The following is a 13,953-nucleotide window of genomic DNA, read 5'->3' as shown; positions in this document are numbered from 1 at the left end:
GGCAGCAAAGTGACAAGCATGGTGGTGGGAGCAAGAAGTTGAGAGATGACATTTCCAGCCATGACAGAAAGCAGAGAAAGGAAACCAGAACAGAGGCCATAAACTTCCAAATTCTTCCCTCAGTGATAGAGCTACTTCATTATGGCTCTGCCTCTTCAAGATGCCATAACCTCCCCAAACATCACCAACCAAGGATCCATGGTTCAAGTAATTTGAGCTTATAGTGGCATTGCATAGACAGACAAAGTTAAATGTATATATTACTCCTGTAAGAATATGGGTAAAAATAATGTTTTTTCATGTGAATGTTCCTGATATTGATTGCATTTGCATTTATTAGTTGTAAAATGCAATGATAGACAGTCACATATATCAAAACAAATGGTTCCTCCTGAAAGAATCTGTACAGTTGTCAGATTTTCTATGCAACAGCTCCATACATAAATAAAAAATTAAAAATTGTATATTCTTCATGTATATGTACACACAAAATAAACTAAGTTCTCAATTATATATGAGATTTTTATGAATTGTATAAGAAAATACACAGTGATTTGTTCAATGGTAGCTAAAAAATAACTACAAATTAATTTGACTTCATATTTTATAGTAAAGATAAAAGGTACTTTGAGGAAATGCACACTATTAGAAAATAACTTTCAAGGAGCTTTCATCAGTAGCGTAAATACAGTTTCACAATGGCAGATCCAACTATTAAAATCATTAAATCAGTTACTTTTTTCCCTAAAAGTGTCACAGAGAATTTGTCAACTGTATTTAAAAGTTGACCAGAAGAAGATCTTTATCACTCTGAATGAATACCTATAGAATCTTTCCAAGTTCTAAAAAAGTGATCACTAGTCCAAAGTATTTAAGGAAAACAAACACATCAGGTCTGAAATGCCAATAAACAGGTTTCGTTTGTATGCACTCATCTAAACAGTAAGGGTTGCAATACATGCCAAGTTTCTGCCATGTCACAGCCAGAACCTACACATGTTGAAGCTAGCATCTCTGGATTATTGATTTTGTGACTTTCCATCTTTTTTTTCGGGCCAGATATAGATGTTAATAAAGTCACATTTAGAAGACATGTCAGAGAAACATGCAGTAATTTAGATATAAAGCTAACATGAGTTGCCAGTGTTCCTCCTGGCATAAAAGGCACATCAGCTATTGTTCGCCACTGTTATTTTACTCATGTTTTAATTTTCTTACAGTGAGAAAAATGATCTAGGCAGAGAGAACAATTAGGATTGTTTGCAAGTAACAAAGAGCTTATAATTGTAAGAAAAAGAGATATATAGGATCACAGACACAGGTAGAGCAGCCTGCACGAGTCTTGAAAATAAGGAAAAACAATGAGTCAGGGAGTAGAATATGGTAGAGGAGTAACCTGGACGCCTTAAAATGAAGAAGCTCTGTTCATACAGATTTGTATCATGCAGTTCAATCAGGCACACCTCAGAGGAGATGCTGATTAGCCTACTTTTAATCAAGTTTCTATCCCTCAGCTAAGGAAGGTCAAGATGCTTTATTAATAGATCTATTAATCTTGCACACAGTAAAGAATGCTTATTTCCAAAAGAAGAATGTGTTTTTCAAACAGAAATAAATTAAGGCCAAACAGTATACTGGATGCTTAAGAAAATAAAAGTTACAGTATATCAAGACCTATTTCTATAAATGTTTAAAATTTCACAAAAATGTTTTATAAAAGCACACACAAACTTCCTCAAGAGGATTGAGGTGGAAGCTAGATAATGAAAGACCTCTTTTGCAGGCAGTTTGGAATCTTGCAGAGTAAGCAGTGAGACACCACTGATGTGTACTTAACATGGAACTATAAGATCAGATTTGTGTGTTTGTGTTTATTTGTTTAACCACTGATGGAAGTGTGTGGGATGGGTTAACGTCGCCCCAGGAAGTAGGAAACTCAGCTAAACAGTTGGCAGCAATTTAGTTCAGAAAAAGTGATATAGCCTAAAACAACAGGAACATGACTAGGTAAAAGAAGAAACTGCACAATGAGACTTCCACACCACATGCATAGACTGCTTTGAAGTTTAAATAACTTCCAAGGGCTGAAGTTATTCATCTTTAGCCATTTGAGGGAAGGGCAGTGTTTTACAATGTCTGAAGACATTTTTAGATGTCACAGTTTATAGGTGATAATGCTACAAGCATCAAGTGACTAAGTTCAAAGATGCATCTAAATATCACAAAGCGTCAAAAACAGTGATCCAAAAATCTTGCTTTTTCAAACAGCAATAATAATTAAAGTGGAGAAACCCAAATTTATTTAAGATTCAGTGAGCCAAAAGTGTGGCTTGGTCTTCTGTCTTAGTCAGGGTTTATATTCCTGCACAAGCATCATGACCAAGAAGCAAGTTGGGGAGGAAAGGGTTTATTTGGCTTACACTTCCATACTGCTGTTCATCACCAGTAAGTGATGTCAGGACTGGAACCCCAACAGGTCAGAAAGGAGGAGCTAATGCAGAGGCCATGGAGGTATGTTCTTTACTGGCTTGCTTTGTGAGACCCCAACTTAGAGTGTTTCTCCCTGGAAGGTAAAGCCCCTGGACGTTCCCCAAGCTTGTTTTCCCTGATCTCTAAAAATACAGCCAGAAAGAAGCTCTTTGTTCTCTATAGCCAGCAAAAAGCCTTTTTGTTTCTGAGCCTTACAGCCAGAGATGTGATAATTGTAATTTTACCAAGGACATCCGGGCAGAGAAGAACACTCCTTCCAACTCTTCCCAACTCCTTCCAACTTTTCCCAACTCCTCCCAACTCTCCTCCTAACTCTTCCCAATTCCTCAGCTAGCTGTTAAAAGCCCCCTACTGTCACTGCTCGCGGTCAAACTCCCCTGCACGGTGGAAGGAGTTCATCCTCAGCTAGCTGATAATAAAACCTCTTGCAGTTTGCATCAGGTGTGGTTTTCTCTCAAGTCATTGAGGTGCTGGCCAGCTCATCCTGGGACTTGAGTGGAGCCCCAGCTTCGGGGGTCTTACAGCTTCCCCTGGCTTGCTCAGCTTGCTTTTTTATAGAACCCAAGACTACCAGCCCAGAGATGGCACCAACCTCAAGGGGACCTCCCTTGATCACTAATTGAGAAAATGCCTTTCAGCTGGATCTCATGGAGGCATTTCCCCAACTGAAGCTCCTTTCTCTGTGATAACTCCAGCCTGTGTCAAGTTGACACAAAACTAGCCAGTACCGTCTTCACTGGAATTTTGCTCACCTGGCCGTATCTTGAGTTCAACCAACTGGCCCATATATTTATAGCCAGCTGGCTATCTAATAAGTTGACTCAAATAGCATAACACCTTGCCAGTCCCTGTGGTTTCTCATCCTCTGGTTGACTAACCAGGAGTTATTAACATGGTAGAGGTAGAGCTTTAAAAGAACATTGGAAATGTAAATGAAGAAAATACCTAATTAAAGAGAGAGAGAGAGAGAGAGAGAGAGAGAACATGAAATGTTCAAGACCTCTTTATCCTACCTCATAACTCAGACATTGTCATACCATTCTGTGAGCCAAATCAAGTCAGCCCAGATTTAGAAAGAGTAGAGAAACAGATTATATGTGATGCAATATTAATCAAAATGTGATATTTCTGTTATATACCACAGAAACAGATTCTTGAAGTACAAGGATGTAGAATCAAATAGTAGATAGAAGAGAGAGAGAGACAGAAAGAGAGACAGAGATATGCTAAAATAATATTGAACAACTCAACAGCTGTAATCACTTATATGTGCATTGATGGAAGAAAATCTGGTGTGTATGTAGAATGAACTCATTTATCTCTTTATCTATTGAACTCTTGCATTTTCAGCAGCATTGAAGGTCCTAGGTGATATGTCCTTAAGACTTCCTTTGTATGCAGCTTGGGGAAAGGAGGTCTATTTCATCTTGTACTTAAGTCTAACTCAGAGTTGATCATTGAGAGAAATCAAGGCAGGGTTGCTTGATATTCCATACAGTATTACCTCTAACCTAAAGTCTCATTCCTAGCCAAGGAGTACAGCAAAATCCATGTTTGATGGCCCAGGATCAACAATCTAGAAAATGTAGATCCTAGAGGGAGGTACCCACTTTTATATCAATTAAGGCAATCAAGATAATGTCTCATAAGCATATCCAGAGTCTAACCTGCTAAATAATTACTCAATTGAAACTCATTTTTCAGGTGATTCTAGGCTATGTCAAGATAGTATTAACTCACACATATGCTAAATGAATTAAATATATCAAGCACCAAAAGACAGATATACCACTGTCTTTTCACTTCTATGTGGAAGTTAAAAAGCTGACATTTGTGATGGTGAGCTTAACTATAGATACCTGGGCCCTTTCCCAGATTTATAGAAAAAGCCTGTGTAATTATGATTGCAGATGTTTGAAGATTTTCGAAGCATTTATGTAAGTTAGAATGTTCAATCTTAAGAACTTTTGGCTTAAACTTGAATCAGTGCAGGTGGGAGAATTTGTCACATTTCTTCCATCTGAAACTTTGACAAGTGGTGAGAGTTATGCAAATTTGTGCCTATTTATTAATTTCCTACTGAATGTGTAGGAAAAGGTGGCTAACACACATAGTTGGGAGTCTAAATGACGTTTGTCATCATTTAACACATTCATTGAGTCAGTTTTCTTAGGAAGCATTGGGCTAGGCTATACAGAAATACAGGTGAGCTAGAGAGAATACAGAGAAGGCAAAGTGTCCACAGAGCATGAAGGCAGATATGCTGGCTCCTGTACATGGAACTGAAATAAGAGCTCTAAGCTGCACTCAGTGTCTTCTCAGTATTTAGATCAGCATGCATGGAATGTATAGCAGAATCTATAGATGGAAGACTCAGCTCACGGAGTTTCATACATGTAACTTAAAACCAGTATGTGATCACATAGCAGATATTCTCAGGAGCTGGTGAGATGACTCAGCAGTTAAGAACTCTGATTACTCTTCCAGAGGTCCTAAGTTCAATTCCTGGCAACCACATAGTGGTTCACAATGATATTTAGTGAGATCTGATGTCTTCTTCTGGTGTGTATGAAGACAGTTACACTGTACTCATAAAAATAGAGAAATCTTAAAAAAAATTCTCAACACTGTGGTTCTGTCCTCTATCACTGTAGACTATTTGGGCTGATTTTTCTAACTTCACATAAATTTAATTGTGCAATAAGTGTTCATTTAAACTCAGTTCTCAGCTTAGATTAGTCAATGAGATTTTTATTAGCTTTATCCCATGATGTAACTTCTTCTTTATTATTCTGAAGCCTTCTGACAGTGGAAGGCCCATGGGATATGAACACAGAGTCAGACACTTTTCCAATGTCCATCTTGGCTCCTTGTATACTTGAAGTTGGAAGACACACCTCACTGGAAATCCTTTTAGAATTTTCTATATGAACAATCTTTCTATGTCTCCTGAATTTGATTTGATGCAATAGAGATATAGCCTAGGACAAAAAATAAATTATTTCAACAGAAAAATTGGAAACTTTCCAAAATTCACCTAAAAAGGGACCGCTATCATTTTAGACTGTCTGCTCAAAGTCAAAGGTCTCTGGCAAATCTCTCAAGAGAAGAGTTTTCTGAAAAGCCCACCCAGGTGAATCATATAAATTAGAGTCTATGGAAAGCAGTGTTGTTCTGTTTGTTTGTTTGTTTGTTTGATTGATTGATTTTTGTTCTAAATCATGAGGCCCATGGAATCTAAGGGAGTAGTTTTTTAGGGCTGAGAATTGGGTCCTGAGGTAATGTTGAAGCTCTGCAAGGCTCAATAAAAGATTATATTTAAAATATAATAAATTCAGGGAAAAGTCTTGCCAATTCCTCGTGATAGAGGTATTGTTTCACCCAGCCAAACTGTACCCAGATTTATTAAAGATACTTTTCATAATCACTCATGGTATTTCAGGCAAGACATAGGCAGCCAATCAGTAATAGCATTATAAGGACTTCCAAACTCTCTTGAATGAATGGACCACAAAGATCAGAAAACTGTTGTAAAATCCAATGAAGTCTTCCTCTGCTGCTTTGACACAGGGCAGTTCAGAATGAGTGGGGGCACAATTCTCATTAAGGATGTTAATTAACAGCTTTTCACATGCAAAAACAGACTTTCAGTGAATAGAATGAAAGTGGCAGAATTATCTAAAGATCCACAGTCTTTTAGAAAGGGAACTGATGTTCTTTTGAGGAACACTCAGTGATACCACTAAAAAGTCTTGATTGGTCAATAGATTAGTAAAGCCAAATGTAGGAGGGCAGGTCCCAATGGGTCTCTTGTTTTAAGGAAGTTAATTCTCTGGTAGAGGGGAAATGGAATATAAAAATTAATCTATTTTCCCCATACCCCAACATATTTTATGCCATGGTGGTCACATATGTCAACACCAGGATGTCTCTCCTGGGATTCAAGAGGAGTCTTTTAAAGTCAGCAGGGAAAGGTATAGTTTCCCCTCATCAACCCAGTTTGGAAGACATTTTGTTTGCCCACACCCACCAAACAATGAAGTATTCTGTGTGTTAACAACATAGCGTTTTAAAAGTAAAACAAAATTCTACAATCTGCACAGGTATGTGAAGACAAAGTTATCAATCATGCTTACACTTCACTTGGCATCCTCACACCTTCAGCTTTTTTAGCCTGGTATGATTTGGCATCTCTGTAGGCTACAGATTATGTACAATCTCCCAGCATCAGCTTTCCCCTTATCCCGTTCTTTGCAGAGGTCATTTGAAACTGCTGCTCTGGCTTTGGAAGACCAGGCTTAGCAGACAACCTTGGGGAAATTGTCTTTGTCTTATCCTTTGCCTTATTTCCTCTTCAGCTTTCTTATGTCTTTCTTAGTCTTGGAGGTGTGCAAATGCAGGTGCTGAATGCCAGGACTCAGCAGAGTAAAACTTTGGTCTGTTCTGGAGTAGTCTTCAGTGCTGATTCTTCCTAGGTAGAGGCCTTAAGGACCATGGCCAACAGTGACAAGATGCTGAACACTCCAGATCAAGAATGGTATCATATCCTCCATTTCTACCAGTAAGTTGGGGGGGGGGGTGCCTTGTCAGATAAGACTCTTTTCTTATATATTATTTCTATCTGGAATTTGTGTTCTTAGGGAAAAAATGTTGTAAATCAAAAATGGAGAGGGGCAGTTGGTCATATGGAAGAAAAGAATAGAATGGTATATTAGTTATTTTCCTCACTGATGGGACAAAACAGAAGAGCAGAAAAGTTGGTCTGAGGATGGCTCAGCAGTTAAGAGCATTTGATTGCCCTCCTGGCCATGATGGACTGTACTGTGGAAACCCTGAGCCAAGGGAGCCCTTCCTTCTCTAATCTTTTATCTCACAGGTATTTTGTCATTTAGTGAGAAAACTAAACAGCATAAGGGAATACTTCTGGTTGAGAAAAGCCAATTTATATTTCCAAAAGCCAGCAGAAGCTGGGCATGATGGCACATGTTTTTACCTTGAGAGCCTGAGAAGCAGAGACAAGTGGATCTCTGCAAGTCCCTGACCAAACTGGTCAACATTTATGATTCCAGATCATCCAGGGTTACCAAGTGAGACTCTGTCTAAAACAAACAATAAAAACAAAATTAAAGCAAAACAAAGCAAAAGCAAAAAAAAAAAAACAAATAGAGATACTTTTGAATGTTTTCAACAGAAAGAATATTTATGATAATGGATCTACCAGTTACCCTGATCTGATCCTTAGGCATAGTATATATACATTAAAATATTACAGTATACCATATAAAAATGTGCACTTATTATGTATCAATTAAAAGTTATAAAAATAGAGTCTAGGAGATAGCTCGGTTAAATGAAGTGTCTGCTGAACAAGAACAATCACGAGGACCTTAATTCAACCTCAAGTAAAAAAACTAAAGCAAACAAACAAAAAACAGCAACAACAACAAAAAAGCCAAATGTTATGGCACATACCAGTGATCCCTGCTATCCCAGAGTTGGGCAAGCTTCTGTATCCCAAAAACAAGAGGATTGTTCAGGCTTACTACCAGACAGTCCAGCCAAATGGGTGAGATCCATGCTTAGGGAGAGATCCTTTCTCAAAAAATAAGGTAGAGAGAGTGGTTGAAGAAAACATCCAAAGTCAACCTCTGGCTTCTATGAGTATATACCTACATGCACACATATGTGCACATGCATCTGCATACACACACACACACACACACACACACACACACTCACTCACTCATGTACAGGCATGTACACCCAAAAGTGGAGAAGCAGAAATCAAATCAAAATCAAATGATCCTTCCAGTTCCTGCCCAATGAATTTTTTGAGTGAAAACCCCAGTTGGGAGATCTTACAAAATATTTGTTTCCAAGAAAATTTTCTTTAACTAAGCAAAGTAGGTCTTCAAAATATTCCGAGCTCTTTAGAGGGTTAAGCAGAAGAGTGAAGGTATACCCCTATACCATTGACTGAAGAATGACCTCCTCTAATAGACTATTTCCTTCACCCAAGTGTGCAGCTCCAGAAAGGATGCACATGGCACATCTAGGGAGGGCAGGAACATCAGCCTACACAACCAGTTCAGCTAGCTCAAACATGGCAGGCTATGCAGTTGCAGGCAGGTCTTGTAGCCAGTTCACTCATATGCCTGAACCTTCAAATTCTGAATCAGGTAGAATGATAGCCTACCACAAAAGAAAGTGCTTCCCCCAAATATGGAAATGCCCACCCATGTTCTGGGAATAGGGATAAGAAGAAGAAAGCAAGGAAAGGGAATTTATGGGAATAGAAAAAAAAATCACATGGCTGGTTTGTGTTGGCTACTGTGGGAAAGGATACATTCTGGAAAAAATGGATCTCACCACTGACATGTGAGTTCCCTGCAGGCCAGTGATCTGTTCCTATTCTTCTGAGCCTGAACACCCATGAGGAAATACAGGAGACCTCCTCTTCAATTGGTCCATTTCTCTAGAAGGGAGGGCAGGGGAAGGAAATTGCTCACTTTCAGATTTTACCTGTCAGTTAGCCATGATATGCTAGATATGGGAGACAGTGGGGGAATTCAGACATCTCCAGCTGGGCCCTTGGGAAGGCAAGTTTTTGTTTGTTTGTTTGTTTTCTTCTAAACTTAACAAAGGTGTGTAGGAGTCTTTCAGCATTGTTGGTAGTTGATGCTGTATGTGTGAAGAAAACTAAGTAAGGAGAGTGGGTGTAACATGAGAAGAATAGCAAGCCCAAAGGCGGCCTCCTGAAAAACTGCTAACATTTACACAGCTAGGGGATAAAAGGGCCCTTGATGTACTGGCTAGAAACTTAAAACAGAGAACTATCTAGAAGATAAACATATTGTGGATATTTAAATAGAATGGTCCAGGAATGTTCAGCTTCATATATAGGAGATAAGTGAGGGACAGAAGAACAATACTACAATGCATATCCTGCACATGTGTTGAAAACCCATGCCAGACCTTTAAGGAAGAATACAGGACTGTAGGCCTTTGGTATTTAGGAGTTTATACACCATTAAGAGGTATCATAAGAGAAGCTGGTCATTATGTTGATTGATGTGAGGGAGCATTTAACCAATCAAAGAAGAGAGGACAGGAATCAAATCTTCTAAGGAGACCTGAAATAAGGAACCCTTTAGCTGTGTCTTGAAGACCAGAAGACCATCATGAAGCTGTGATCTGATCAGAAAGGACAGCCTGAGAAGTGGAACAAAATTGCTCCAAAGAGTTTCAGGAAGAATCAATCCAGCCAGGAAGAATGAAAGCCCTGACTCTTCTATCAGTGACTTAAATAAGAGCCTCTGTCTTTACTTAGCGTAGTGAGATAGATACCAGAGAAGACAATTTTGAAATGGGTTTAAGCCAATTGAAAGTCTTTATCAGCCAGCAGTCAACTGCTACACAGGGTGTTCTAGACCCCAGTGTAGTCCCAAGCCTTTCCCAGGGTGAGCTTTTAAGCACAAAACCATGTCCTGGTTTGACATACTTCAGTTAACAAGAATAGTGACCAAGAAGCACAGCTATGTAAGCCAAAAAACAAGGTTAGTACATTTAATAACTTGCCTAAAACTATGGACTTTGATGGTTAGGTCTTTGTTTTAGTTTTGGCTGAGTTTTGGCTGAGTTTTACAACCTGAAATGTACTTCCACCATGGAGTCAGTTGTGTTAAAGTCTGTGGCCCTCTTACATTCTCCACTGGTCCTAGTGAATAGAATCAAATCATGAACTCACCCTGCACTAAAAAGGCATAGATGGCCCTAAGGACCATTAAGTTTATGAATTGACACATAATTTGCCATACAGTTTAAGATGCAAAGGCACACTGTTAATGCAATCAGAATAAGAATTAAAGGTCTAGTCAGTGCTGAGAGCAGAGTAGTTAGCCAGTACAACAGAGATTGGTATCAATGATCTGATTTAAGTCTTTGTCGCTTTCTCTTTATGAATTTCTTTTTCCAAACATGACAAGATTTTTAAAAATTATTCCTGATCAGTTAGCATAGAAACAGTTTTTTCCCAAAGCCAGACATAGTTTCTTACATGAGGAAGAAGTATAAACCTCTATAGTTTTGTAGGATCATTTCTGCAAGGGACTCTAACTACTGTGTTAATACCTCTAGCCCCTGATGAACTCGTTTAGTTTGTAAGTTTAGTTTGTAAAGTAGCAGAAGAGGCACATTTAGCCAAATTACTAGTGAATGCCCATGAAATAGTCTCAGGGGCATGTCAATATTGCTGTTATGCAGAGGAATTAGCCCATAGCAGTCATTAGAATAAGAGGAAGTGCCAGGTTAAAGATTTTAGATATTAGAAAAGTTTTTAGCCCCTATAAGTCCTCTAATGTTAATTTGAGCTGCCTCTAGTCAAAGTGAGTTTTTTGTTTTTGTTTTTGTTTTTTTCAGTCAGTGGGCTCAAAGTCTGGCTACTTCCTGTCTCTATGTAGTACAGGGCTGGGTGTCTAAGTATAATCTTGACCGATTGGGGGCTGGGAATGATTAACTCTATCCCCAGGGTCCCTTTCTGTGGCTTAGAGTCTGAGTCCCAACGTTTTTCTTGTTTCCCAAAGGCCAGAATCTTTTGAAGGGACTTTTCAGGAAGCATCAGTTTTACAAACTCATTTTTTTGTAATGGAAACTCCCTTGTTTTTGGAAACTACGGGAATCAGTTTCAGAGCACGCATAGAATTGTAAAGTCTGTATTCTAATCTCAAAAGATAAATTTCTATAACATTCCTTTTCTCTATACAACCATACACTTAAAGTGTGTATCAGCAAGTACAGGCCAAGATGGAATATGGGTGACTGGTTTATATTCATACTAGACAATACTCTTCATGTATCTGCTTTCTTACATTTCTAGTTCAGGTTTGAGGCAGTGGGGGCCCATGACCCTTTTTTATCCCCATGGGGCAAAGCACAAACCTCTGGAAAAGATAGAGAGGCAGACATTGGAAGGGAACTGGGTCCATTGAAACCTTAATTTCAACAAGTCCATAGTCTAAAGAGTCTATTTAGCAGCAATGTCTGTGGCTTCCATTTTCTTGACTGGGGTGTGGTGGGCACAGTGTATAATGCCACCTGCCTTCACAGCTATAGGAGTAAAGAAAAATCACCTTGTAGGGTCCTTTTTAGGTTAGTTCCAGAACCCTTGGCTTCTTGCTCAACCCAGAAGGTATCAATAGATACAAACAAGGAGAAAACAGTAGTGGACTCAGAGATCAGCTTGGTCACTCAGATAGTTCAATGAATTGACTGTATGAAGAACTGTAGGGTCTGTAGTGACTTGAGACAGGAATGGTTAAAGAGTTCTGTCAACTGCTGGTCTCTGAGCCTGGGAAGCAGTGGAGAGATCTTCTAAACATAATCTCATGCCATATGCAATGTCTGTGTATATGGTGGTGAGTTTTTCTTCTCCCATCAAAGAGCCTGGATCAGACCAAAAAGTTCTGCTTGTTGGGCTGGGGTACCTGGAGGGATCCCAAGTTGTTTAAGTAAAAGTAAATACTGCAGCTCCCACGTACTTCATCTTTCATGTCATCGCAGTCATGGACAAGTACCTGCATCATCAGGCAAGATGGTAGCCTCATGGATGCAGAGTTTCTCAAACCAGATTCCCTGGTACTGGTACTGGATCACACAGTCAATATACAGCCAGTGTTCTGGCACTCCTTGGAGGAGGGCCTCAACTGTGCCATAGGGCATTGTGAGTAATAAGACTTTGACCCAGTGTTAACTTTTTTTTTTCCTTTTATTAAAGTAGCAGAAGCCACGAAAGCTCTTAGACAGATGGGTTATCCTATGACTAAAGAGTCCAATTGTTTGGACAAGTATGTCACAGGGCATTGCCATGGCCCAAAATTTTGGGTCAAAACCCCTTTTGACTTCTGTTTCATAGTCAAACAAATTTAAAAGGTTTTTGAGACACCTGGAAGCTCTGGGGCTGGAGCTGAAGTCGGAGCTTTTTTTATTTTTAGATTTGTTTGTTTGTTTGTTTAGTTAATGTATGTGAGTACACTGTTACTATCTTCAGACATACCAGAAGAGGGCATCTGATCCCCATTACAGATGATTGTGAGCCACCATGTGGTTGCTGGGAATTGAACTCAGGACCTCTGGAAGAGCAGCTAGTGCTCTTAAAGGCTGAGCCATCACTCCAGTCCAGTCACAGCTATTTTTAAAGATTCAAATGCCTTTTGTTTAGCCTTACTCCAGACTATGGGCTTAGTGCCTGCTCTCCCTTCCACCCAGTATAGCCATGTGCTAATTTATAGAGATCTTTCTATTTCCACAAACTCTGGTGTCCAGAGGCAGCAATATTCTCTGAATCTAGGAACTCTTGAATCTATCTCTTATTCTTTGGGGTTGGGATGAGAAGGAGGGCAGCAATCCTATTTTGAGACAACCTCATTTTGCCTCTCTTCAGCTGGTAGCCAAGATAGGTTGCCTTTTACAAAGCTGGACTTTCTTAGTTGACATCCAGTAGCCTAAGGTCTGTAACTCTTATAGCACTCCCTTGGTGGTGCTTGTTAAATCTATTTTCCCAAGAAACCTCTGATGAAAAGTCAGGAAGTCTGCATTTAGTATCGTAAATACAAGGACAACCTGGTCCAAATATGTTGTGTAAGGCAACCTCCCCCTAGCTCTGTCCATTTAAAAGCAAAAATGAGTTGACTCACATGTGCCAATGAGAGGCTGAAGAATGCATCTTTCAAGTCCAAGACAATTAACAGCTGTTTCTCTGGAAGAATTAGATTCATGAGAATCAAGAATCCCAGATTTCTTCACAGGTAGGAGAGGTATATTCCACGGTGACTGTCAAGAGTACCAGAATGCCTACCATTAAGCCAAGCAATATGGACTTCGATGTCCCCTTTTGTTTCTAGGGTCACTGGGTATTGTTTAATCACGACAGGAATGGCCGAACTAGTTAGTTGAGCAATTATAGGAGCTTGGTGTTGGGCCAATCCTGGGGGATAGTTTCTTCTGGCAGAGGGTAAGATCCCTAAATTTTGGTGTGTATCTGTAGTCTGTGTCTTATCATCGGAGAAGGTGACAGTGACTTTCAGTTTATGCAAATGGTCTTGTCCTGATACTCTGTTGTTAAACACCCTCTGACCTACGTCAAGCAACTGGGACCAACTTATACCTTTAAATTTTTTCTAACTTTTATAACTTTTTTTAATATCTGAGGCCAAAGGAAAAACTTGGTGACAAAGGAAAAAAAATTTAGTAGCTGTCTTTAATTAAAAAAAAATCTAGTAAAAATTGTTTAAAATCTCCTTGGTCAGTGTTGGACAGAAGGGAAAATCCATTTTGTACAGGATGCCTTGTCTGGCAGCAATCCCCCCTCACCCCCACCCCCATGACCCCCATGGTCCCAGGAGTAGGTTTTTTTACTTTTTTTTTTTTTCAGAGAATGGTGGGTTTTATGGATCATTGGTTGAAAAG

The 13,953-nt window shown here is 39.3% G+C and overlaps 1 non-coding gene across 1 annotated transcript; it reads left to right on the top strand.

Annotated features, from left to right (window-relative positions):
- Positions 1–301: 301 nt before the first annotated feature.
- On the top strand, positions 302–443 carry LOC115030798 (small Cajal body-specific RNA 14). The gene has a single exon (XR_003836371.1).
- Positions 444–13,953: the final 13,510 nt, after the last annotated feature.

Source organism: Mus caroli, unplaced genomic scaffold (genome assembly GCF_978045245.1).
Source record: "Mus caroli unplaced genomic scaffold, Mus_caroli_1 scaffold_3, whole genome shotgun sequence".
NCBI classification, from domain to species: Eukaryota; Metazoa; Chordata; class Mammalia; order Rodentia; family Muridae; genus Mus; species Mus caroli.
Note: the sequence above shows the minus strand (reverse complement) of the source record. Positions and strands in the feature narration are given on the sequence as shown.